This window comes from Melozone crissalis, unplaced genomic scaffold, assembly GCF_028551555.1.
Source record: "Melozone crissalis strain CALT ecotype California unplaced genomic scaffold, PUWL_Pcris_2 ptg000016l_1, whole genome shotgun sequence".
Taxonomy (NCBI): Eukaryota; Metazoa; Chordata; class Aves; order Passeriformes; family Passerellidae; genus Melozone; species Melozone crissalis.
Genome location: NW_026535794.1, coordinates 36,758,680 through 36,785,476, shown reverse-complemented (window position 1 = coordinate 36,785,476; position 26,797 = coordinate 36,758,680). Strand labels below are relative to the sequence as shown.

The 26,797-nt window shown below is 36.7% G+C and overlaps 1 protein-coding gene across 7 annotated transcripts in view; it reads left to right on the top strand.

Annotated features, from left to right (window-relative positions):
• The window catches only part of TBC1D5 (TBC1 domain family member 5), a 313,714-nt gene that overhangs the window by 20,477 nt on the left and 266,440 nt on the right, over positions 1-26,797 (top strand). For all 7 annotated transcript variants that reach the window (XM_054273245.1, XM_054273244.1, XM_054273243.1 and 4 more), the window contains exon 2: positions 8,544-8,605. The gene's annotated coding sequence lies outside the window, so the exon portion shown is untranslated. The remainder of the gene's footprint in view (positions 1-8,543; positions 8,606-26,797) is intronic.

Below are 26,797 nucleotides of genomic sequence, written 5' to 3'. Positions count from 1 at the left end.
TTTAGAAGATATAGCAATGTCTGACATTTGCTTTTGTGTTTTGAAGACCAGCTATTTCTACCCTTTTATATTTTAAAGTGAAGCCCTGATTTTTATTTCATTAATAGCCTCTTAGACTATAAATCTAATCTGTTTTGGGATTTGAGTTAAAAAACTGCTCCTGATCTCATCTTAGTGGATAAACCAACTACTTTACAGAGTGTTTGCTAACGGAGGTAGCTGTTTTATTGATGAATGTGGAAAAAGCATATAGTCCAGTGCTTTGTTCCATTCCTCTAATTTATGACACTAGTAATAATAGATGATGAATGAGATATCCAGAACATTAATAAATTATCTGAAGATGTGTACTAAATCAAAGAGGAGGAGACTAAGAAATAATCTCATATAATGCCTCCAAGAAAAGTAAGCTAATTCCAGAGTCATTTATTCAGCAATATGCAAAAACCCTGAGAAATTTGTTGAAATTGAACTGCTATAGTTAGTATGAGATTAATATAACTCAGCATTTCAGATGTGCTATTATAGACATTTGGATCACCAGTTTCAGGTGGCAAGAGATGGAAAACTTTCAGACTAAAATCACTCTTAAATGTTTAAGTTAAAACGTTGAGTTTAAGCATGTTTAAAATAAAACCCAGCAATTTTGCCCTACAGTGATAATGCTTCCATCTTCTTCCCTAAATTCATGTATCCTCTAACAGGATTGAAATTTGCAGCAGTTTTCTGCTGTGGTTTGCATTCGGTAACTTGATGATTCTGTGTGAAATAGTTACTTGTTCAAAGAGAAACTGTGCAGCCTTTCATTTCTCTCAGCACTAGAGTTTCTATGTTTTGTCCATTTGTGTGCCACGAGGCATAGTTCTCCTGGTGACACTGGGAGTCTCAAAAGGAGTCTTCATGTCAGAAGAGGCATTTGGCCACTTAAGCAGAGTTCATGTGCCACTTTGTTATAGACAGGCAGTATCCAAGTAGTGGGCTGGTTTTATGCAAGCAAACTAGTGTCATTCTTATTAATCTATTTTTTAACGTTATCAAGTCCATTGTAATTCAGTCACCATGATAAAATAGAGTGACATTTAGGGAGGGCAGGTATTGGTAGAAATGAAACATCTTGGAGGTTGTATAACGTTTCTGTTTCATAAATTGACACTTAGGGTTTTTATGAATGTGATTTTTATCGCATCTAGATAACCTGTGTGTGTACTTAGATAAATTTGTCATCAAAATGATCAATATTTTCTTTTGTCCTCCCTCTGTTCCTACTTTTTGGAAAGTGCAAAGCCTTGCACCTTTGCTGGACCCCATATGGCTGTACCGAATTGATGCAGCTGATTGAGAATATATTTTTTCTTTATTGAGGTTATACAGTGAGTTGCAAAGTAGTTAAATATTTTGGTATGAAGTTAACAAAACATCCTAAAGACTATACTTTCTACATCAAGGACAGTGGAAGACCCTTATCCCTAATGATTTTTGATCATATCTGATCAAATATGTTCACCTGTGGACATGGGTAACTAAGCTTAGCTACTAGTTGTATTCAATGTACCCATTTTCATTAATATTTCTTCTGCATGAAATGGTGCCAGAGGACACATTACTGTGCAACAGGGGCAGTAGAGTAAGTGGTTTTCTATATTTCATGGATTCAGCTTCACATTTTTGACTAAGATTATGTGTAGACTGTTGGATACTAAGCCACTGATGCTGAACTTCCAGATTTTTTTCACTCAGCTGTCCCTGTCAAAATCCCCTTAATAGTTTTAGTGGCCTGGATGGTGGCTTGCAATCCCTGAACTCATGTTTGTCTTAGAACTGGACATTCTTTAGGTACACTATTTTCTCATTTCCTGGAATGTGTTTTATTGGTCTTATTTCTACACATAGCCTTAATTTAACATTTAACTGTGGAATTTATTGTAGTTGCAATTCTTCATATTAAAGTTGTCATCAGGAAGTATCACCAATTGCTTTCTATTCTTTGTTTCCTCTCAGTTTTTAGTAAATAAAATGAATATTGTTAATCGTATGCTACTTTTAATTGTCAGTCTTCAAGATGAGCAATTAACATACTGTTTAAAAATAGTGAGTAGTAAACAGTATTTTCTTTTGTTCGTACTTTTTATCTAGGTTCAGGCATCTTGTGAAAATGTTTATCTAAATTGTAACTTAAATGAATCACAGAATCAGAGAATATTCTGAGTTATGAGGGACCGACAGGGATCATCAGGTCCAACTGCCAGCCCTGCACAGTGCAGCCCCAAGAGTGTCATCATGTACTTGAGAGTGATGCCCTAAAGCTTCTCGAGCTCTGTCAGGCTTAATGCTGTGACCCCTTCCCTGGGGAGCCTGTTCCAATGCCCAGCCACCCTTTGGGTGAAGAACATTTTTCAGATATCCAGACTAAACCTCCCCTGACACAGCTCCAGGCCATTTCCTCGGGTCCTGTCACTGGTCACCACAGAGAAGAGATCAGTGCCTGCTCCTCCATTTCCCCTCACAGGGAAGTTGTAACTGCAGGTCTTCCCTCAGTCTCCTCCAGGCTGAACAAACCAAGTGACCTCAGCTGCTCGTTGTGTGTCCTCCCCTCGAGCCCCTGCATCCTGTGGCCCTTTGCACTCTCTAATAGCTTTATATCTTTCTTCTATTGTGGTGCCCAAAACTGCACACAGTATTCAAGATGAGGCCACCCCAGCCCAGAGCAGAACAGGACCATCCCCTCCCTTGCCCAGCTGGCAATGCTGTGCCTGGATGCACCCCAGGACACAGTTGCCCCTTCTAGCTGCCAGGGCACTGCTGATTCATATTCCACTTGCCACTGCCCAGGACCCCCAGTCCTTTTCCACAGGGCTGCTGCCCAGCCTCTCATTCCCCAGTCTCTCCATACATCCAGGGCTGCTTGTCCCAGCTGCAGATTCCAAATTGCAGTTCAGCTGGTGATTGCTGAGCCCTTCAATTTGCTCAGATGGTTCTGCAAGGCCTCTGTGCCATGGAAGAAGTCAACAGCTCCTCCCAATTTAGTGTTGTCAGCAAACTCAGTATACATTTGAGTCCTGCATCCAAATAATTTATGAAGACACTGAAGAGCATTGGCCTAAAATGGAGCCTTGAAGAACCCCACTAGTGATTGTTTGGCAGCTTGGTGTAACCCCATTTACTGTGGTGTAAATGAATGTGCCATATTTATTAGTCAGATCAGGACTTCTTTGGCTCAGTCAGCCCATAAGTAATTGTTAAATTTTACTTCTTTTTCTTCATAGCTGACATTACCAGGTTTGTGATTTTTAACAGTCAAGTTCAAAGAGAAGTAGGGATAGAAAACATTTTTAGAAACTAGGAATTATATCTATTTTCTAAGTTAATTAGATATTTGCATGTAAAATATATATGTGGATTTTATTAGCATATTTGTCTTATATTTCCCACTGTTTTCTTCTGGCTGATTATAGTGGAGTTTCACATATAAGTATATGATCTTTATTTCTCCTTTCCACTTATCTTAAGATCTGCCTCAGCTACAAAAGTTATAAACCTTACAGTGAACCACCTTAAGGTGGTTAACTCATAGCACTGAATTGTAGAAGAGAAATCAGGTTCTTTCTGCACTTATATCTGTGGTGTTTAAATGGGGTTAGTGATTATAGTAGAATGTATTTCTTCCTTCTGCAGACCCCATTATGTTCAGAATTAAAACCAAGATCTGTTGAAGGCCAAGAAGTTGTTTTCCAGTGAGGGAAAGATTGAAGAGAATTTATTTGCCTTATTGGTATTTGTCATGCTGGCAAACCTTAGTTTAAGGAAAACAGCTATTAAGTAAGCAACAAAATCCCATCATATACTCACTAACTTTCTCATTATGTTCAGTGTGAAATCAAGACTTTTTTAAAATCAGAGAAGTCCATTAAAGAGTGTTTTAGGGGTTAAGGTGCTTATTCATGGTTATGCAATGTGACTTTGAGTTTCTTCTGTTCCTGGTCCATTGCAAGGACTTGAATAAGCATGGTGTATCTACATGAGTGTGCTAGTGTCCCTTTTTGTTGTAGAGAATGTCTCAGAATCTTATAGTGCATAAATCCATTTGAAATTCATTGGAGCTACCAGACAAAAAGAGAATAGTAGCAGAACTTACAGTGTATAAAGCTCACCTGAATAAAAGCTGAATTGCTTCTGCAGCTCATTCAGTTATTAATAGAAAATTAAAAGATTCTGCATTTTGCAGAAATTATAATATCTATATTGGTATTAAAATATGCTGAGAAAGGGATCCAGCAGCTCTTGCTTTATCAAAATTGGTGCATGATCAGTTAGTACAGCAGCAATTAAGGCCTAAATTGGGAGCGCCCTACTACAGAACCAGACATGATCTGATCTTTGAGAGTACGATGCAATATCCACTCTTTTTTATGAATTGACATAAAGAACAACAACTATTAATTGTGGAAGGTAATGTTTGCACTTTGTATAATCTTAGAAGATAGTAAATTCTTCACTTGAAAATGTGTGCAATTTTTTATTTCCTATTTTATGTTTCCAGAAATAGGGCATCCAAAATAAAATTTTAATTGCAAAGTTTATATTTTCAGCCATGTAAAAAACCAAAACAAAACAGTTCAGTTAATATATTTAGTGATGACAACAGAGGAACCCTTTGGCCTTAAGCATGTAACTTGAAAAATAAGGATCTTAAATGTAATGTTGTACTCTGTCATATATATGATATCTGGGGACTTATTGAAATCTAGGAATGCATGACTAAGGTTCATTGAAAAAGAGAAATGAAATTTTAAGTGGCCAGTGTGAATATTAAATAACTGCAAACTACTTGTTTGCCCAGTACAATTAAGTACAAATTACCTTTCATTAATTCTAATAAATTGAGAGTGCCTTGTTTAGATAAATTTTAAAAACAATAGAAGAGTATCTGTAATTTGAAAATTAAATTTTGCTAACAAAATTAAAATTTCTTAGTTTGGATTGCTTCCAGGTTAACATATTATTGAGAAGGTCTCATTGAATACTGCAGATCAATAAAGTGAAGGGTTAATTGTGAAAACTGATATAAATTTTATTTTCTTATAAATCAAGAAGTTGGTAAAGTGTACACTTACCGTTGATCATTAGAATCAACGGTAAGAATTTGATTTTAACAAAACTATCTGTTAAAATCAATTAAAATGCATATCTGATGACTGATTGTATAAATATGAAAGTCAAATAATTGTAATCGTTAACCATGGCTTCAGGTCATATGAGTTGTCAGCTCAAAAAAAGTAGAGGAGAAAGAGGTTGATTTGCATATATTTAATGTGGCATGCTGTACATGTGGGAATTTGAGATAAACCTTTGCTGGTAATCTGCTTGTTTTTATCTAAAAATCGACTAGGAAATGTGGGTCATAACAGTCAAATGAGCTATGTCTTGTATTGATAGGAGTTAATTCAGTAGTTTGGGATTTAACATTTTGCTGTTTCAATACTTTAGAATTGATTTTTACCTTAGAGACAGTTGGAAGAAGCTGGTTAAAAAGTTATTCAGAAATACTCAAAGTTTTTACCAAGAACATACTCAAAATTACCCTATAACATTGTAGGACTGAGTTACTTTTACAGTTTTTAGTTAGACTTAGCAATATGTAAAAAAAACCCACTTTTTTACTTTTTATTATTTAAAAAATAAGATGCATTTAAAATTTTTATGAAGTACTGTTCTGCGTCACAAAAGTATCTTTACTTTAATTGATCAATTGTAATAAATAGAAGGAGGAAATTGTGGCACAAGAATGAACCTTCTAGTGTTGAAATACTTATGCATTATTTAAGTTCCTATATATAATAAACAGTTGTAGGTTTCTTTTATTTTTTTTTTGTTGATAATGCTAAATATTTTGTGTAACTTTATAACAATTCCAGGAATCCTTGAAAAGTGGGTCAGAATATAGTGGCCAGTACCTCACATTATAATCTGGTTAATCAGGTCTGTCCAGCCTTTTTCTTTCTCCCTGTGTTTACTCCTGAGTATTAAAAAAAAAAAAAAATCCTAAATTTTGATATTACATGGCAATCTCTTGCTAAAATTTCTCTGTTTCCTATTTTTCCCAGTTTCCTATATTCCTATATTTACTATATTCAAAGGAAGCAAGCAGCAGTATGTGGTTTCTTTTGGTCTGATTTGTGCCTTCAAACTAAGAAACTTTCTAATAATGTCAATATCAAAAGGAGGAAAATGAAACAGCTTTGTTGCTCAGTCCTTTTACTGTGCACCTGATTTATAATTTTGCCATTGTAAATATTTGAAATTTGTTCTTATGTGTGGGGTACAGTCCAGTTCCTTGAATTATCACCCAAATTAACTTGAGTGCCAGGAAGGGAGCCTCTGTGTTGTGGCACAGCTTCCCAGATTGGGCAGAGTAGAGAATGCACATGATTACTTGATTTTTGCTGTTCTTCTCAGTGAAGTACACCTGAACATCAGTGCCTTCTGCTTTAGTTTTCTGTTGACACATCTTCCTCATGATCTGCATGATATAAGGCACCTATATGATGTTTGAGGGCTGGAGGGGAAGAGGACCAGCTGGGAGAAGAAAGGAAAGGAACCAAATTCAGTTTCTGTCTTTGTCTCTTGTGTAGGGTGGAATTTTCATGTGATTGCAAGTGGGGGAAAGGTGGCAGTATCCCAAGCCATTGGCTGGTGTGGGTCCCTCTTTTAATGATTTACATGTCTTATTTAAGCAGGTAATTATGGCCCTCCAGCTTAGACTGGCCCTCACCAGTGTGAGGAGGTGAGTTCTGTAACCACAGATTAGAAACCCAAATTAAACATGAAAGTAATTAAAAAATGAGTAAATTTTAAAAGGACAAAATTTGGGTTTAAGACATCAGTAACTGTAATTACAGTTTTACCTCTACTGTAACTCATTGGTGAAAAATCACTGCTACCAGAGGCTCCAAAGCTGCAGATGAATGCTCTGTGACTAAATGGTTCTTCCTATAGAAGGTCTGATTCCAGAACCTCCAGAGCCATTGTACATCCCAGTAATCCTCAGAATGTTTTAATGTGTGACAGTGTGGGCTGCTTTTAAAAAGAAACATTTGGGATATATATGATTTTTTGGGGGGCTGGATGGGATTCAGAGATGTGGTGTGGGAATGAATTGTCATTTTCAAAGAGAAATCTGTACACTAAATGAGAATACTTTAATAAAAAAACTCAGTCTCATTTGTCCCACTTCTGAAACATATACTGTGAGGAGAAAGTGCTTCAGGTTCCTTAAAATATAGAAGTTTTTGTAGTGTTGTGTCTTGAGGCTTGCAGTGTTATTAGCTCAAAGGGGAGGTATGTTTTTTCATGATGACTATATTTAGCCAGGAGGAATAGTCCTTTTTAAAGCAAATTGAAATGAGTGTATGAGAGCGTGAAATTATCAGCAGCACTGGTGCACATTTACATTACTTCTACATACTCTTTTGAATGACCACACAACAGAACAAGTACTTCATTTCCACTGTGTTGATTTTTCTTGACAAAACATGGCAGTCTATCCAAAGGAGGGTGTTTAGCCAAGATAAATATAAAATTTATGATTAAGCAAAGTGTTTTCTTATTATAATCCCTAAAGAGAATTTGAGACTTGTTAAATATAACGTGCCCAGGTAGTTTTAAGAGTAAATTATCCTTTATGCTTTTAAATGCTGAAATACAGCAGCACCATCAGCAATTTGCGATACTGCTTCCAGAAACAACACTGCACACTGACTTCCTTTGAAAGGAGGAGCAAAAAACCATGCATATATACAACATATAACTTCAGGTTTGGTGTATTCCTTCATTTTTGTAGTCCATACAGAGATAAAGAATCCATGTCAGTAGCATGGTTTCCAAAACTGTCTTGCTCTTTCCTGTGTGTAATGTGTGTTACGGAAGAAAGCGAATAAACCTTTTTGACTGAACAGATAAAAGTTGCTAGCATGATTACACTTGTGGCACATTTCTCCAACTGCTGTATTTACAGAGTACCACTTTGAAGAAAGCTGTGGTGACTGTCAGTATTATTCATTAAAATAAATGGAGACTGAAAATTGATTGAGGAGAAGAGTGGATTTTGACCTTTGTGGTACCAATGTTGGCTTTGGAGTGCAGTATTCTAATTAAATTGTGAATGTACTTAGATAGTGGATATTAAATGATCTCACTGTATTCTTTCAAGGACTATGAACTTCCAAAATCAAGGATAACATTAGATGTCAGCCAAGTATTTTGTCCTTCTCGTGGTTTGTCTTTACATCTGAATTAGTGCCAGTTTGCACAGATTGTGTGTCAGCTTAAATACAAGAAACAGGCCTCAGTCTGCTTGAACTCGTTCCACCAAAGACTTCTAAAAACTTTCGGTAGTCTGCAAACTGTAATGGTTGTTTCACATTAAGTTGCTTTGTAGAATTATAAAACAGCTTTTCTTGTGCTTTCAAATAAAATGTTGTCATCTGCTAATGAATGAGATACCATCTGTAATAATTAAGGTTATTCTACTTGTTTTTTCCCTGCAGCAAAACTTCTGAAGGTTTGCAGAAGACAATAAGAGAACCACCAAGAAGGCTATTGCAGTGTTGTAAGTACTGCACCCAGAAAAAAAAAAAAGAAATATGTGAATTAAGAATGTTGTAAAGAGATTTTCATTTTTTGGGGGGAAAAATGAGCTACATAAAGGGATTACATGTAAAATACAGAGCAGAATGTATTGTAGCAATCATGTTAATAATTTACAAGGGAAAAACTGCACTCTTGTAAAATCTAAAATTGTATCCTTGTGCAGTGTAATCAGGAATTCACCAATAGCAGTGCAAAATATTTCTCTATCCACCAAAGATTGATCTAGTTTATATACATTTGTTTATTTAAAACTCTCAGAATTTAGAAAATCATTGTAGTTTTGTAGGTTTGTCATTTGTTTTAGTGACTTATTGTTTAGGTTATTTTGCAGAATTATTTATTTGCTGATTTATTTATGTATTTCATTATTTATTTATTTGATTATTTAGTAAATTATTTATCTGATGAATTATTAATACATCTTCATGACATGCTTTAAATTATTTATAACTTAATTTTGAGTTTATTGCTTTTCGACGCTGCATTGTTACTGACTAGTTTTGATTTTTTTTTCTTAGTTCTTGAAAATTAAAGTACTAGCTCTAAGGCAAAAGTATATTCTTTGCAGAATCCATAGATGGTTTTCAATGAAGTAATTTACCATGTAGATACTAATTTTGTTTAGTTTTATATTCCTTAATACCACTTTTCTACTTACTTAGCTTTTGCTTCTGTGATTTCATAGGTGTGTCAAGATCAAATGAGTGACCTTTAAGGGGCAAAGATAAATGTCTGCTTTAAACTGTGTAGAAATAGAGTAGTTTTATTTCCCCTTAATAAGTATTCTTTAATTATTCTTCAAGTTAACATATATTTTTGTCCCAGTAAAATGAATGTTTTAAAAATGAGGCTTTTGATGTTTGAACTAAATACATTTAACTTTTAATAAGAAAATAAAATATTCACATTAATAACCCATATGGAGAATTCTTTTTCAGTGACGAGGTTTGAAATACGTGGGGAGGAATGCTGGTATCTTTAGATGACACATGCAGAAGGAGATACATGTTGAGGGAAGGAAGGTGGATGGATAGTAAGGGGTTTTTTTTCTCCCAGGGTTTTTTGAATGCATAGAAATTTATAAGCTCTTCAAATTTAATATGCCTGTGTTATTGTACAGAAACTACTTCCAGGTTCTGTGATCATAAAGAATAATTTCTAGTGCACAACATAGTGGGAAACCTGTTTTTGTGTTCCTTTCCTCTGCCAATCAAAAAGGTCTGAAATATCACCTTTATTCCATAGAGGTTTGAGTGACTGTATAAGGACAGTGTAAGGGGCCAATTTCAGGCTTTAGCTGTGGGCACCAGCTCAACAGAGTTTAAAACTGGTGCCTGGGATCAGAATTTGACTTGGAGTCAATTCTGAGTGATGGGCTCTTCAGGGCGACCTTATTCCTGAAGTTGCCGATTTATTTGGCCTCAGTTCCCAGCGAGTACCTCAGGCAGTCCGAAAGCACCTTGCAGGACTGACAGCCCTGTTTCAGAGCTGAAATGAATAGGGCAAAGCAGCAGTTCCTCTGCAGAGGTGCCGTGTGCATAATGTGGCCTTTATTCCATGTTTAGTGCTTGAAATGAATTACTATATACTTTAAAGTTTTAACACAGCATGGAAAGGCTGCATTGTACATTTCAAGTTTCAATGCTGTTGAAATACAGTAGAAATGGCCTCTGTAGACAGGTTTCACTATAGAACTTAAATTATGCATGTGTATATCCAAATTCCTTATTTTGAAATATTGAATGTATGAATATTTAATTTGTATCTTGCTTTAGTATCTTCATATGCTTGCCTTAAAGGAAGCTGTTTCCTTTGATTTATATACATGGATAAAAATGTGTGTACAGTATGTATCAATAGTTTTTCTCTCTGTGGTGTTAGATGAACAGCTTTAGATAATGATAGCTACTGATTTTTATTCTGCAGCTTGCTACCATTGTATAAAACGTAAATTTGCTGTATTTGTTCTATTAATCTTACTTGAATTTCAAATTCATTTGCTTTCCAGAAATATTTTCTTAATTACACGCGTTAAGAAAAGTCAAGTATGTTGCGGATCTTAATGATGCAGTATTTTTGGTCTGTGCACAGTAACAAAGCTCTGAATATTATTATTTGGGGCAGAGTTCCAATCTGAAATTTACATTTCTTCTTATTTGAATGTTTTCACTGAAGCTGAGAACTCCAAGGGAGTTCCTCAACATATCCTAGTTTATGCGATATGCTCTCTGAAATTTAGTACCCTCTTATTTCCTTTTGTAAATGAGGTCTTATTGTTGAATAAGACCTATTATAAGCAGCTACAAAGGTAAGTGCTGTCAGTGCATTCTGCCACCAGTTTCTTGAAGTATGAAACACTCCCTGAAAGACATGCTACTACTGTTATGGGATAATATAACACAGCTTATGTGTTGGCACTGAGAGTAGCTACTTCATAATGATGACAAGTGAAAGTACAGCCAAAGGTCACATTAAACAAGAGATTTCTTTCACACCTCATCCATTTTCTGGATGTGGTATGAAAATAGCTTTGTTCCTTATACTTAAGTATTTTTAACAAGGAAGTTATCTTGAAGTAATTTTTTATGCCGTGTATATTACTTTGTTCGTGTTTTAAGAGATAGACGACGGAATTCTAGCATGCTAAATTGATGCTACAAAAATGTTTGAAATTAGCTTAAATTTTAGTGTAGTTAGACAACACAAGCAATATTTCATTTCACTACATTTTTTAGTTTGCAGATTTGCTTAAAAGCATAGCTTTAAGTTCTAGAAAAGGAGCTATTGATGTGTGTTGTGGTTTAACCCAACTGGCAACCAAGTACTTTGTAGCCCCTCACTCAACTCCCCTCTCTGCCATGATGGGATGAGGAATAGAAGTGGAAAATAATAAAACCCCATGAGATATTGAAATAAAAAGTGAAAGAAAGTAAAATATAATAATAATAGTAATGAGAAGAGAGGAAACAGAGAGGAGGAATAAAACCCAAGAAAAACAATAAAAATAAAATTAATTGCTCACCACCTGCTGACTGTCCCCCAGCTTGTGTCTGTCCTTGAGCAGTGATTGGCTTCTTCTGGTCAACTCCCCCCAGTTTATATACTGGCCATGATGTTCTGTGGTATGGAATATCCTTTTGGCCAGTTTGGATCAGCTGTTCTGACTGTGCTGCCTTCCAGCTTCTTGTGCACCTCCACACTGGCAGAACATGAGACACTGAAAAGTCCTTTGACTTTGACTAAGCACTGCTTAACAACAACAAAAACATCAGTGTGTTACCAACATTATTCTCATCCTAAATCCAAAACACAGCTCTGTACCATCTCCTGAGGAAGAAAATGAACTCTATTGCAACCAAAACCAGGGCACTGTGCAGAGTGGTATTTATACTGATGTTGCATGACCATGGGTTTATTCTTTTTTGTATCTTTTAAAAAGAAAGATTCCAGAAATAGGAAAAGAGTCAACCTGGCTGTGTTGACAGTTTCATAGCTCTGCTTTGATGAGATTCTACCAGTATTGTTAAAGGATAATTCCTGCTGAAATGGTGAACCAGGGTGCTAAAATAACGCAACATTTTAGAAAAATGATTAGTAAGTATTAGATAATGAACATGAAGCTGACTTGTTTAACAGAGAGTGTTGAACAGTTAGGAGATACTGGTTGGGAAGCCTAAATCTGGTATATTATTGGTAGGTATATTTCTGTTCTAATCTAACTCCACAGAAATTGCAGAAGCCATATTAAGCTCTTCTTCAATTTGTTTCATACAGATAAAAGAATTTGCATCTCATGACTCACATATTTCCTGTTGTATCTTTAATACAGCCATTTTTAGTATTTTTCTTGCCTCTTTCCTCTATTGGTATGCTTAGAGAGTCTGTGTGTAGGAGCTTGTTATTTCACCCGTGAGGCAAGGAGGAGTTCAAATCAATAGCAGTGTGTTGTTGACACTAAATGATGTTTCTTCTTGCCACAATAAGACTTGATTTTGTCATCCTAATGATGCTAGCTTGCTTCACAGAATAGGGATCAGCACTCTCTCAAATTAAACTTTACAAGTTTAAAAAGAAGGAAATACTAGAAAAATAATCCAGTATTTGTGACCAAACAAATGCGTTGGCTTTGTAAAATGAATATTCAAGTTCTGTTTCATTTTATGGGGGAGCTGCTTTGCAAGGCATTTTGGAAGTCTGTTTTAAGGGATGTAGGATTGATCAGAGCTGACATTGATGAAAGTCTCATAATTTAAAAAGATATTGCAGACATTATTTAAAATATAAGTTCGCATGAAATATAGGTCTTAGTAAGACCTTGGCTAAAGAAACCTAACAAAACAAGAAGCTTCAAGCTAGTAGAAATTCTGTGTTTCACAGAAAAATCTTTGCAGCACTGCTTAGAAAGAGAATGTCTGCAAGAGGGAGTAAGTACAATCAGCAAGACATTACCAGGCCTAGTCCATGATTGCACTCTACAGCATGGTCCAAAAGGAAAAAGCAGTTGTTCTTGACTCAAACTAAGGATCACACAGGGAGGCTGCAGCTATAGGAAGATGAGAATTTGAGAGAAATGGTGTAACCATGGTAAGCAATATTATGATGGTAGGAATTTCCTGGCTTAATATTGGTAGAAACAGTGGGTTATTAAGAGCACAGGGTCTTTTGTGCTGGACATCTGAAAGCAATTACAGAATTGAATCATTCTATTATATTATCAAAATACCTACCTACTTACAACAATATTTGTGCATTTATTTACATAGTTTTCGTGGTAGGAAAGATGTTACCTTTTTATCTGAAAGAACTTTAAAAGGTATGTCTGCATGATTAAACATTCACATTGTAAATTGTTCTGTTTGCACTGTTATCGTTTTGTATTTTTATGCAAAACATGGCTTCTCAGATGTTCACAGTGTAAACTGCAATCTAATATTTTTTGATTTTACAATATCTCCCCTTCCCACTTCTTCTATAGGATAGTCATAAAGTCACCTGACATAAACTGTCCATATATTGTGGTGTATTTCTGGAAGAGGAAATACCTCCTGTTTTGCAGGCAGTGAAATAAATCCTCATGAGAATTACAGTAACTAGTTATATTTCAGTAATGGTAGTGAATATTATGTAAACTTCAGGCAATATTTAGTGGGGAGTTTTTTATTTATGTTAACTGTGGGGAGTGGGTAGCATCTAAAAGATGACTAGCAACTTGAGAAACATAGCTTGTTGAGTTTATCAGCCTCAAATCCCAAATGTTTTTGCTGATTCTGTTTCATACTGAAATATGTTTTAATGATTTTGCTGATGTCTAGATAAGGAGCACTTTGCAAGTTTGTCAGTACTGACAAGACACATCTACCTTGGATGTGACTTACTAGCAGCGTGGTAGTAGTCAGAGTATTGTAATCTTATTCATTCTGTCTCCAGTGCTGAGAGAAGCTAAAAATCAGTTTTTCTAGTGTAACTACCACTTATTTGCATGAAGTTAGTATGCTTGTAGAGTACCACCAGCATACCTTGTCCTGCCATGTGCAGGTGTAATATCTTACCACATGCATTAAGATGCCTATCAGAAAGAGCCTCTAACATCTTACTGGCGATACAGTGAAGAGTCAAGAAGTTCAATGAAGAAAGTTATCCCTGTGTGGTGACTCTACTGAAATAGGTTTTTCCTTTCAGCTGAAATTCTGATCTTGTAAACATTCAAGTGTAACTTACGACAAGCTGATAGTAGCACTGAAGATGATGAATATATTCTCTACAGCATTATATTCAGTAAACATTAATTTTAGGCTATTTCTTTATCCCAGGCACTTGGATTTGTCATATGGTTATAGCTGGATTTAACATTCCTTACTCTGTTGTGAGGATAAGCAAACATTAAAAACATCCCTTACAGTAGTTACAAAAGCAGCAAAAATATTAAGTGTGAAGAACTTTATTATTCTTTCTTTCTTGATTGTTGTTTATATTGAGTCTCATGTTTCTGTATGTCAGAGTATGTGTGTAGTTAGTACCATGTTTCAGTTGATCAGAATTTTAAAAGATCTGAGGCATCTGGGACAGTCCCATATTTATCTCAATTCCAACATTTCATGCAAAAGGTTTTAGATTAGTACTACAAAACTTATCTTTCGGTTAGTAAGCTTCAGCATGAAATTCATATGACTTAAACTTTTCCATTCACTTTTTTTACTTTTTTCTGGTTTTATACAGTTCATTTTCTATACAGCTTGTTTTTGTTTCTCTGTTAGGAAACTCCTTGTCCTGGTGTATCTAAGATATGTTTTTTTAGTTGATTCAAAAGATAATTTTCTTAACATTTTCTTTCTCCGTTTCTGAACAGTTTTGTTTACTTTGTTATGCCTACTTGTTCTTAATAAATACCTGTACTAGCTGGAAATGAAAAACTTGGAATTAGGAAGTTTATTTTGGTAACAACCTCAAAAAAATTAAATATTTTGTTTCTCTTTAATCACCTAAAAAAGGGCTATTCTTAAAATTTTCTTAGAGAGAGCCTTTATTGTATGCACGTGCATGCTATGCATTCTTGGAACAATTAGTAAAACTACAGGCACATCTGAAGGCGTATTCTGCATTTTTAGTGAAACATATTTTGAATAACTAGCTGATCTATGGAGTAGAGTTGTCCATTGATTCTAAAGATATTTTTTTCTGTGCTCAGACAAATCAAGATGGTAATCATTTATAATTTCTTGCCTTCATGAAAAGGAGTGATGAATAATGTGTTTGGAAGGAATGCATGAGTCATGAAATGGTGAGCTGGGCAATCATGGAAAAATTCACTTTAAAAATTTCCTTTTGCTTACCAGTATCTGTAATGTGAGTTCAGTTTTCTGTAACATAATCCAGAAATTACAATGGTAGAGGTTTTAATGAAAACCTTGGGTGGATGAACAACTCCCCTAAGTTGAACTGAACATTGCTTGGTGGGTTATGAAAAGGAATTTTTTTAACTCTCAACTAAAAGTGGTTGTGGATACAGTGATCAGAGGACACTCCCTATTCTTACCCCAGTTTGGATGTGAAAATAAAATGTCTTAAAATATACTACAGTTAATATGGAATGAATATAGACAGTCTTCAAAGTATCTGCACTATTATGAAACAGCTTTTAAGAGAGCTGTTAAAATATTGATAACTTGGTAGAGCACTTCAAAAACTCTTTCTTATATTTCAGAGGAAAATCTGTGTAGCCAGTGCACATTTGAACCTTTTTGTGAGATATACACAGAAGAGAAGTTTTGTTACTAAATAAATGGTTCAATTTGTCATAGCTCCACCCCCCTCCCCCCCAAAAAAAATCCATCTTGTTTTCAGTTTTTCTCCTATACTAAAATCATCAAGGAGGTATTGAATAATTGCACAGCAGAATCAAGCACCAACTCTGAGTCCCGGGCAAGACTCACATAACCAGCTGTTGTTCTCCCTGCAGTGACCTGGGCTAGGCAGCCTAGCATCTGCCTCTGTTTTCTTTTCAGTGACCCAAGCCAGATTTCTTCAAAGTCTATTGCTGATATTTTCCCTACAGTCATTCATGCTAATTTCTTTTACAGGCTACAGCTGTTTTTGAAAGATCTTTTCCATTTTCTTTTCTGACTTCTTTCTGTAAATTTAAAGTGGTGATTTTTTTAAATTACAAGGTAATCTTGACCATAGGACTGTTCTGGTTGTCTTGCTTTAAGGTATGTGTCAGCACTGTACAAAAAGGGTAAATTAGATTTACTTTCCAAAGGAAGGTTCAGTCTGTCCTTACGGAAGAAGAATCCTGATCTTGAACTGAGTTCATTACAGTCATGTAACTTGAGAGAATCAATGTGTTGGTGGTGGCTTGGGATGGAGCAGAGCTCAGAAAAATCCAAAGCAGAAAGGTAGATATTTTACTCTGTGAACCAACAGTATGAAAAGATTGTGTGACAAAATGCTCTAAATGAGAAGAAAGGGCTATTAATGATATAAAACTGTTAATTTTGGGATTAAGCTGACCTCAGGAAGGCAATATTGCTAAATAGCTAAATGCAAACCAATAAAGTGTAAGTTTGCAATTTTGGAGGAGATGCGGCTCAGCTTTCGCAGTTGCTGCTAATGGAAATTACGGAAAACATTTTAAAAGGACTAATTTTTTTAAAGTAAAAGAACCCAAAAGATTGTGGTTCTCTTGTTTCTTTTTTTTTCCTGTAAAGCCTTCAAATCTTAAAGTAGGAACCAGAGGTTCCTGGCTCTTTGCGCATTTATTTTAGGAGAGATCATGCACCTTGCTTTCAGTTTGCAAAATCAAAATTACTTTGACAACTTCAGTTTATGTGGACAAGTGAATAAAAAGTGAAGTGAAAGTGAAGTTTATGTGGGCAACTGAAGTAAAAAAAATACTCTGTCTACTACTGAGTGACTAAATTTTTCTTTCACTGAAAATGCAAGTGATATGGATAACACAAACATTTTAGCCTTTCTAGATCAATATTAAGTGCTTTTTCAGATACCTTTGTTCTGGGACAGATTGGTTATTGTCTGAATAAACGCTACTCTGCAGTCTAAACTGAAGCATAATAATGATGACTCTTTGGGAGAGCCACTTCAGGTACTGAAGAAAGTAGCCTTGCAAAGCTCCTTCCCTAGCCTTGTGTTTTCACCACTTTTATGCAATCTGCTGCTTGCACATACAGGCATTCTTTTGCTATGTTGGTTTTAAACTTTATTAATTTTCTGATCTTACTACATTAGTGCTAGTTCAAGGAAGGAGTGAAAAAAAGACAGTTGAAGGGGGTAGGAGACAGTCATGAAGCAATACTCAGACCCAGTTCCTAGGAATAGTGAGAACAATGCTGCTGCCATATTGATGAAATGCACTGGTATTAATTGCTTACTGCCTCCTTAAATATCTCTGTTTGTATTTTACAACAGCAGGAGTAAAAATTATGTGTTTTACTACTTTTGACTCTAATTTACTCATTTCTGCTGTTCTTGGTCTTCTTCAGAAAGTACAACATTGTTTTAAAAACTTCTCTACACCAGAAAAAATAATGCAGGAAAAATGCCTGTACTGTTGGAAAAAAATTAGTTGTTTGGCTTAATATGATAGGATTTTTCTTAAGTAAGTTCCCTGTGATGCATTCTTTCTTCAGTGTTCCAAAACTGTCTTAAGGTAAAAATGTATGTGTAATTTTATAAGGCTTAATTGACATCCTCTGTACAGGAATTCAAATTTTATCTTGCAATTTTTCTCATATGCACCTCTATTAGTTCTTCCATCTTGTAAGTCTTTGGTTTTCAACATTTACCTGAATTTTTCCTTTCAAAACCTTTCTTTCTAGTTCTTCTGCTGTTCTGGTACAAACAAGAATGAATGTTCAAGCCCCTGTTTTCAAAACTCATGCTCTGGTTAGATTCAAGATATCTGTATGTCAGTCCATGTGAATATGTATATTTTGATGTCAAAGAAATATTTTTATGCAATTATTTCATTAAGATCCTGCTATCAACTACAGTGTTTTGTTCACATGATGCTTTCAGAGCCTTAAAAAAACAACAGAAAAATAATGTGCTTGACAATATTTGAAAATGTATATATATATTTTTATTGCCAGTGTTGTATACAAATAACTTGAGCAAACCTTTTATGCTTTCCCGTAAATCAAATTACAGATTGACATAATATTTAAGGTTAGAAGACTCCATTAGAGATCATCAAGTGCAACCTCTTATCTCCATGCAGGCTCAGTTAAAGCAGGTTTTTAAGGAGGTTGTCTCATTGGGTTTTGAATATCTGCAAAGGTGGAGCCTTCACAACTATTCTGGACTACCTGTTCCAGTCTTTGATTATAAGTAAAAGAAGTTCTTAGTATTTTTAAATTAGTTTCCTTATATTCATATCCATTAACTTTTGTCTGTTGACTGGTTGCCATTTAAATGAATTAGGCTCAGTTTTCTGCACTCCTTCCCATCAGAAATGTCTAGAAATAGATAAAAGCCCCTGAGCATTCTCCTCTGTGGGCTGAACAGTCCCAGCTCTTTCAATATCTGCTCGTATTTAATATGCTTAAACCCTTAATCACCTTTTAGACCCTTTGTTGGGTGGACTGCAGTAAGTCCATGTCTTTCTTATACTGGGGAGCTCAAAACTGTATTGAGAATTCCAGAAGGATATCACCAATGCTGTCTAAAGAGGAAGAATCACCTCCCTTGACTTTCCAGTAAAACACCTTCTAATGATCTTTACCTCTTTGCCGTGAGTTCTCATGGTTGGCTCATGTTCAGCATGGTGTCCACTAGATTGCTTGGGCTCTTTTCTGCAAAGATCTGCAGATCCTTGGCTCTCAGGCTGTAGCGTGGCACATGGTGTAATTCTTTGTGCTGATTTATGTGAGGCTGACCAGCTTGTAAATCCATGGATCCTCCTTTGTGCTATTCCATAGAAGAATTGAGTGGTGGCATTTTGTTTACTGATGTGCTTGGGGCCCTGCTTTGATCTCTACACTCCTTCACATATGACTTCAGACCAGTTTGTGTGTCTCTGCTTCAATCTCATGTATGATTTGTTCTTGTATTTGAGTTCTGCCAGCTGCTGCTTGTTCAGCCGTTTAGGTCTTCTACCACATTTGCTCATTTTCATGGTTTTTGGCATGTACTGTTCTTAGGGTTGAAGGAGGACATCCCTGACAATTAAGTTTTCCTGGACCCTTCTCTCTGTTACCATCTGCCATGTGATTCATCCAAGCAGATCCCTGAACAGGTCATAATCTCCTCTGCTGAAGTCTGGGCTTATGACCCAGCTTTTTTCTTTCTTACCTCCTCTCAGAGTGCAGAATTCCACCATTTTGTGCTAACTGCAGCTAAGGTCGTCTCCAGCTTCTATATCCCTAATCTGTTACTCTTTGTGTGTAAGTATGGGATCCAACAGAAAGTCTTCCCCTCAACAGCTCCTTGATAATTTGTGTCATGAACTTGTGGTCCACACACTTCAGAAAACCTCTGGATTGCTTGATCCATGCTATGTTGCTCCTTTAACCTGGCAAGGTTAAACTGCACAAGGAGAACAAGGTCCTGCAAATGTGAGGGGAGTTGTAGGGAGTGTTACCCAAGGAACCGTTCCACTGAGAGATTTGGTTGGTAAAGGTAAGAAAAAATAGTGCCTTTTCAAAAGGGAGAAAGGGAGAATATATGGAGTAAGTTAAAAGAATAATTACTTGCTTAATTCATATTAGGAATTTATCTGATTAGATAGAAAGGATTTGGGGATTTAATTTTTATTCAAATACTGTATATGAAGCAAAAGATTAGTGAATATTTTGCTAAATAGCTCAGAAAATTGCAACTAAATATTTTGCATTTCCTCATGCATTATTAACATTGCTTCTGTGAAAGCATGATCATCCTCACTATTTCTTTTTGACAGCAAATTCCACAAAAAATTCTGCTAACAGATTATTAAATATTTTGAAGAAAGACTGGAGGAGGAAGGGGTCACATAGTAGAATTGTCATAAGCCCTGTGATGCAAGGTTTCATTTTCTGATATTCAGTCTTTTTCAGCCTTTTACCTTCAGTTACATTTTTAAAATATATTGTTGTTAGAACTATAACTGAATTTTAATGGTATATCTTTTTTCTTTCTGAAGTTTTTAGAATTGAACAGTTAAAGCATCTTAGAGACCTCGTGTTTGAACGTATTTGAGCTTTGGAAGTTACAATGTTCTAGTCTTCTTACATTGTTCTCAAGTAGATAGTGTGCCCATAATCTTAATAATCTAAGAACAGCAAACACACAGCTGAAGTGCATTCCATTCATTCAGATAAGAGGCGTTACTTGTTCCATATGGTTGTGTCTACCAACCTGTTAGCTAAAACGTGATTAGGAGTTGAGTTGCTTTCTCTCATGCTGCCTTTGTTATGCTGATTATGAGAGTATGTTGCTCCCTAAGTCTGGGCATTTTGTTACATAGAGAGTGATTTTTCACTGCAAAATTACTGTGGCTTTTATTTGTTGTATGAAGTGGCAAAATGAAGTGGTTTGTGTGATGCTTGTTTGTGCAGAATGCAGAAAAGATCATAGCATATGCTGGTTTTGATATATACTTATAGCTGCCTTATTTCATGGATGGGCTGGATATCCCCCAATATGTAGACAATGTGAACGAGGCCTGCTTCTACTACTAAATAATAATTCTTTACTCTAATCACAGAATGAGCCAGGCTGGAAGGGACCATAGTGGGTTATCTGGTCCAATCTTGCTGCTCCAGCAGAGTCATCCTATGGCAAATGGCACATCTAAATGATTCCTGAATATCTCCAGTGAGGGAGACTTCACAGCCTCTGTGTGCCAGTGCCTGGTCACTCACACAGTAAAATTCTTCCTCGTGTTCACGTGGAACTTCCTGTGCATCAGTTTCTGCCCATTGCTTCTCTGTCCTATTGCTCAGCACCACTGAGCAGAGCCTGGCTCCATGCTCTTGACAGCCCCTCTGCAGATACTTATGCATAATAATGAGGTCTGCTCTCAGTTATCTCTTCTTGAGGCTAAACAGGCCAAACTCTTTCATCCTTTCCTTATTAGAGAAATGCTTGAGTCCCTTAATTGTCTTTCCATCTTCTACTGGACCCGCCCCAGGAGCTCCATGTCTTTTTTTTTGCTGAGAGGAGTCCAGAACTGGATGCAGCCCTCCAGGTGTGTCCTCACCAGGGCTGAGTAGAGGGGCATGATCACCTCCCTTGCTCTGCTGAAAGTTCTTTTTGTAATGCACATCAGATTCTCCTGGTCTTCTTGGGCAAACTGCTGGCTCATGGACAGCTTGCTGTCTACCAGGACACCCAGGTATTCTTCTGCAGAGCTGCTTTCCAGGCCCACAGCCTGTGCTGTTGCGTGGGGTATTCCTCCTCAGGTGCAGGAACCTGTATTTGCCTTTCCTGAGTTTTAGAAGGTTCTTCCCTTCCCTTCTCTTCTCTCCAGCCTGTTCATGTCCTTCTGAAGGGTTGCACAGCCCTCTGGAGTATTGGCCACTCCTCCCAGCTTTGTGTCATTGGTGATCTTGCTGGGGAGGCATCTGCCCCTTCATCCAAGTCACTGATGAACAAGTTAAACAATACTGGGCCCAGAATAGAACTCTGATGAGCACCAGTGGTGACAGGCCCCCAGCTGAACTCTGTGCCACTGATTACAGCCTTCTGGTTCAGCCAGTTCTCAATCCACCCCACTGTTGACTCATCCAGTCCACTCTTCCTGAGTTTGCCCATGTGGATATTGTGAGAGACAGTGCCAAAAGCCTTGCTGAAGTCGAAGAGGACAATACTGACTGTTGTCCCTCATCCACCCAGGTATTTGTTTCACTACAGAAGGCAGTCAGGTTGATGGTTGAGCATGATTTACCTTCATTGAATCCACACTGACTACTCCTGATCACTTGTCATCCATGTGGATAGAGATGCACCAGAATGAGGTGCTCCAACACTTTCCCATGGATTGAGGGGAGGCTGATTGGCCAGTAGTTCCCTGGGTCCTCCTCCTTGCCCTTTTTGAAGACCAGGGTGACATTTGCTTTCTTCCAGCCTTCAGGCACATCTCCTGATGGTCATGGCCTTTCAGAAAGGACCATGAGCAGCCTAGCTGTGGTGTTCTCTAGCTCTCTTAGCACTCCTGGATGCATCCCTCCAGGGCCCATGGACTTGTTGATGTCACGTTTAGCTAATTTCTTCTCTAAAATATTGTTCTCTAACCCAATCCTCCTTGAGCAATGGAAAGCCTTCCTTCCAACATTCGATTATCCTGGTCTCTTGGGTCTGAGATTTCTGAGGTCTGCCCTTGTCAGTGAAACCAAGGCTGGCCCCAACTTTCCCATCACTAATAAGGCATTCTCTGTTAGTATAAGGCTGAGCAGCCAGCACACCATTCTTTGTGGGATCCTCTACTACCTGTCTCACGCAGTTGTCACCAGTGCTTTTCCAGGAACCTCCTGGACTGTGAGTGCTTTACTGTATTCTTCTCTAGCATACCCCAGGGTAGTTGAAGACCCCCACAAGAATAAGGGCCTATACCTTTGAGGCTGCCCTAGAAGGCTTCTTCCACTTCCGTGTCCTGATCAGGGGTCCTGTAGCAAACAGCCACAGCAGTGTCGCCTGTGCTAGTCTGCCCTTTTATCTTAACCCATAAGCTCTCAACTCACTCATCATCCATCCCAAGAAAGAACTGAATGCATTCCATGTGTTGTCTCACATAGAGGGCAATTTCACCACAGTACCTTCCTGGTCTGTGTCTCCTAAACAGCGTGTAGTCCATCATGACAACATTCCAGTCAGGAGCTCTCCTGCCACATCACTGTAATCTCATGGAGACCAAAGCCCTTTGATCTCAATTGCACACCTGTCTCTTATTTTTCCAGTTTTTTCCCATACTGCTTGCATTGCTTTACAGCACTTTCTATAAAATATTTGATCATGTTAATATCCTAGTGGGGGTGAAAAGGGACACCCTCTCATCCTGTGTTGTGGTTATGGCTTTGGATTCTTGTACTCACTGATGGTATCTTCTCTTAAGCCTCCTTTTGCTACTTTGGTGGTGGCTATAGGTTTCCTTTCTCACACCTCATGTCTGTCAAGCCTGGCTAGGTCCCTCTTCAAATCTAGTTTAAAGCTTTTTCAGTGAACCCTGCTGACTCCTTTGCTAAAGTCTGAGCTAATGTCATACTCCCCTATGTCAAGTCGCTTCCTATCTAATCTCAATTTTTTTCATCTATTTCAGTCATTGAGAATGATCACTACGTGTGGGAAGAAAAACAGACTTTACAGGAAAATGGACCCAAATGTCTGAGTTGCAATAATGATTTTTTTTACTTGAAAATTAGACTTTTACACATTGCTGGTTTAACTGGGCTGACCAGCTGAGTGATCCGAATATTAAAACTAAAAATAAAACAAAACTTGCCTCCTTCAAAAGAAGGGGAAGAAAGGGGCCATTTTTGCAATTTTTTTGTCAAGTATTTCTAAGTTGATGCCCTTGACTTTCTTTGATGAAACCCCTGGGAGTGAACTTTCAATGTCTCAGAAGTTAGGTCAAAAGTAGGGATAGTTCAGAGACTGGATTTTAACCTTTACTTAGGTCAAAAAGGTACCAGGTACTTAATAGTTTGCATGGGTTTTTACAGACATTGTAGAGCTCTCCTTAGCATTTTCCTAAATTCAATTCTCTCTCGTGTGTTTCAGTGTTGGAAATGTGTTGTTTAGGGCTTCTATTCAGAAATATACTCAACAGGATTCATAACTTTGGCTTACCTTTCATACCTTGTACATTGCCGTGTTTTTTGTAATAGTGGACATGGTTTATGATAGCTCAGGTTGAAATGTAGCTCTGGAGAATCTTGGAGGTTGAGCCTATGCTTTCTGCCAAAATGGTAATGATGGATGCACTGTTGAGTTGTATACCTTCAGAAAGTGTTGCTGTGGGAATCAGGAGATGACAAGTTCAATCCTTAACTCACCACCACATACGCTCTGTGGCCCCTCTCTGCCTTACTTCCTTTTGATAAAGTGGAAATGACAGATTTACTGAATGGCAAATACAGATAAAACTGAGTGTTTCTTTCTTCTTCCTCAAGGTTTTGTCAGAATGTACAAATAGCTGTGATGAAAAAAAAGTGAGGAAAGGAAGCTAGATTGATGGAGGTGAAAAATCACACCAAGAGTGACTGAGGAAATCTGTGAACCTGTGCCTTAGGTGAGGATGTTTTGTCAAAACTGACATTTGCCAACATGATACTTCTTTTGGGATAAATACAAATATCAATTTACCCAGTACTTGCTTAGGAACATTTCTTTAAAGCAGGCGTTATTGGCTGTAGATAGACCCAGAACTGATATGGGCATGAAGAAATGCAGTTAGTTTCTTATATGCTGAAAACTGTGTATGAGAATTTCTTGTACACTTTGTATTCTTCTAAAGGCAGCAAAGATTTCAGTGAAGCTTTCTAATTTTGTATATTAAGACTGATTTATTCTCCTCCTTGGGCTTGATCGTTCTCACCCACATTTTTTAATCTCAGACAATTTTTTATTTAACTTTTGAAGAAACACTACTTAAAACAATACTAAGTCATTTTTGTGTGAGAGAGTCTACGATCATATCAATAGCTATAATTGCATTTTAATCAGAAAAAGATCAAATATTGAATCCTTTTTCTTGCCAGAATTACTTCAGCCTCTGATTAGCCTATTATTTTCTGTGACCAGCTGTCACTTCCAGCACTTTTGCCTAAGAGTATAAACAGACTCCACAGATTTTTATGGTGGGGCTTTTTTGGTTTGGGTTTGTTTGGTTTTTTATGAGAAAAATAAAACTTCATTGTGTACTTGCATTCAGGACTCTTTATTAATGGAATTGATGTCCAAATCCATTTTTCTCCAAGTCAAAAAGTCCTTGAACTTGTTCAAGAAAGATGCCATAACTCGTTGGCATCAAAAGTTAGACAACAAAACAGCTTCCTGTATCTGTTCATTTATAGGACCTGTGTCTGTACTCTATAAGGAACAGGCAGCTTACTTTGTAATTTTTTAAAATTTGTTAACAGTAAATGCTTTCTTATAAATCTAGATAACTGACTGCAATGGCAAATGACTTTTGGCGTAATGATTTGATGCTGGGATCAAGTGTATTTTTGTCTTTGGTAGGCTTCCCAGAGTACGTTCCCTCTGTCTACTGAGACCTAAGGTTTTTGAAGGTGTTTTTGGCCCAGCTTGTGAGGAAAGCATAGAGACCAATACCTAGCCTGTGATTTAGTTCTCTAACTTATGCTTTATTTACATTATTGCTTTTTTAAAGATATTTTGGATTGTTTTAGAATATCTCCTGTCACAGTGACGAAATTACTCAGCCATTGTAACAGTGTCATTCTCTTGAAAATTTTGGGAGGCTGACTTCAGCTTGTGCATGATTGGTTGCAGAGGATTTTGCATTTTAAGTGAAGAAAGGAAATACCCTACTACAGAGTAAAATTTGGAGTACAGCTTTTACAGTCTTACTAAAAAGGACAATTGAGATTTGAGAAATACATAGGATAATTGCTTTCAAATAAATTATTGTGAATTTCCCGTGTTTGTGAAAATTTTTTGTGTTGTTAAAAACAGTGTGAAAACATATTTTTATGTCAGCTATTTTGGACTGTACTTTTCTCTGTATTGAGATTAATGTTGAGAAAAAGGGTTAGGCATTTTTGTTATGGCCAATTTATTTTATTTCAGACTGTATTATCATTTGATGAAAGCCCTATTGATTAGCCTTCATAGCTTTACAGAGCTTTTCTTGTAAGCACTTAAAAGTTTGAGTTGTCTCCATCCCATAGGACAGTAAGAAAGCTGTTAGTACCGTGAAATTCTTCTTCTGTATGTTTCCAACAGCTTGAAGCCTCCTCTTGGAATGCAGAATATTAGCACATTAATGTTATTAACCCCTTTAGTACAAAATGGTTTTGGAAGCAAAAATATTTTTGTATCTTCAAAGTCTAGGTTGTTTCTTCTATGTCAGTACAGTTTCTTAAAGCTGAAAAATGTGTTGCTGTGCAACAAACAGATGCTGCTCTAACAATGCAATACATTATGTACAAAAATGATCTTGGTTTTAATCATAGATGCTGATTTAATGAGAGAAGACTATCTTACATCAAAAATGGATTTAGGGTGTGATTTTGTTTTCTCTATGTTTTCTCTACATAATTAATAGGAATATGGTACCTTATATATTCTCTTTTAAATTTGAAAATGTACTTTGGTTTTATGCCATTTTATACTCCTGTTTTCTAATTCTGCCTTGTACAATACTCTTTTTTAAATTCCTTTTTTTGTGATATGAACACAAGGGCATTAGTAAATCTTGTATCTTTAGTGTATTTCCTAAGAAAGTATTGCCTTTTTACAGAATCATTATGTTCACGTTAATCCTTTCATTTTGCGCACATCTTCTTTTTCATTTATTTTCGAAATGTTTCCTTTCTGGTGTTTTCATCCTGCATTTACTATCTTACATGTGGGACATATAAGATGTTTGTCTGTAAGTAATGTTAGTTTATGGATCAGAAAAACAATGCTCATCAATATCTTCAGACACTATCAGTACTTTATATCTTGAGAACACGCCTGACCCCCTGGGAGCATT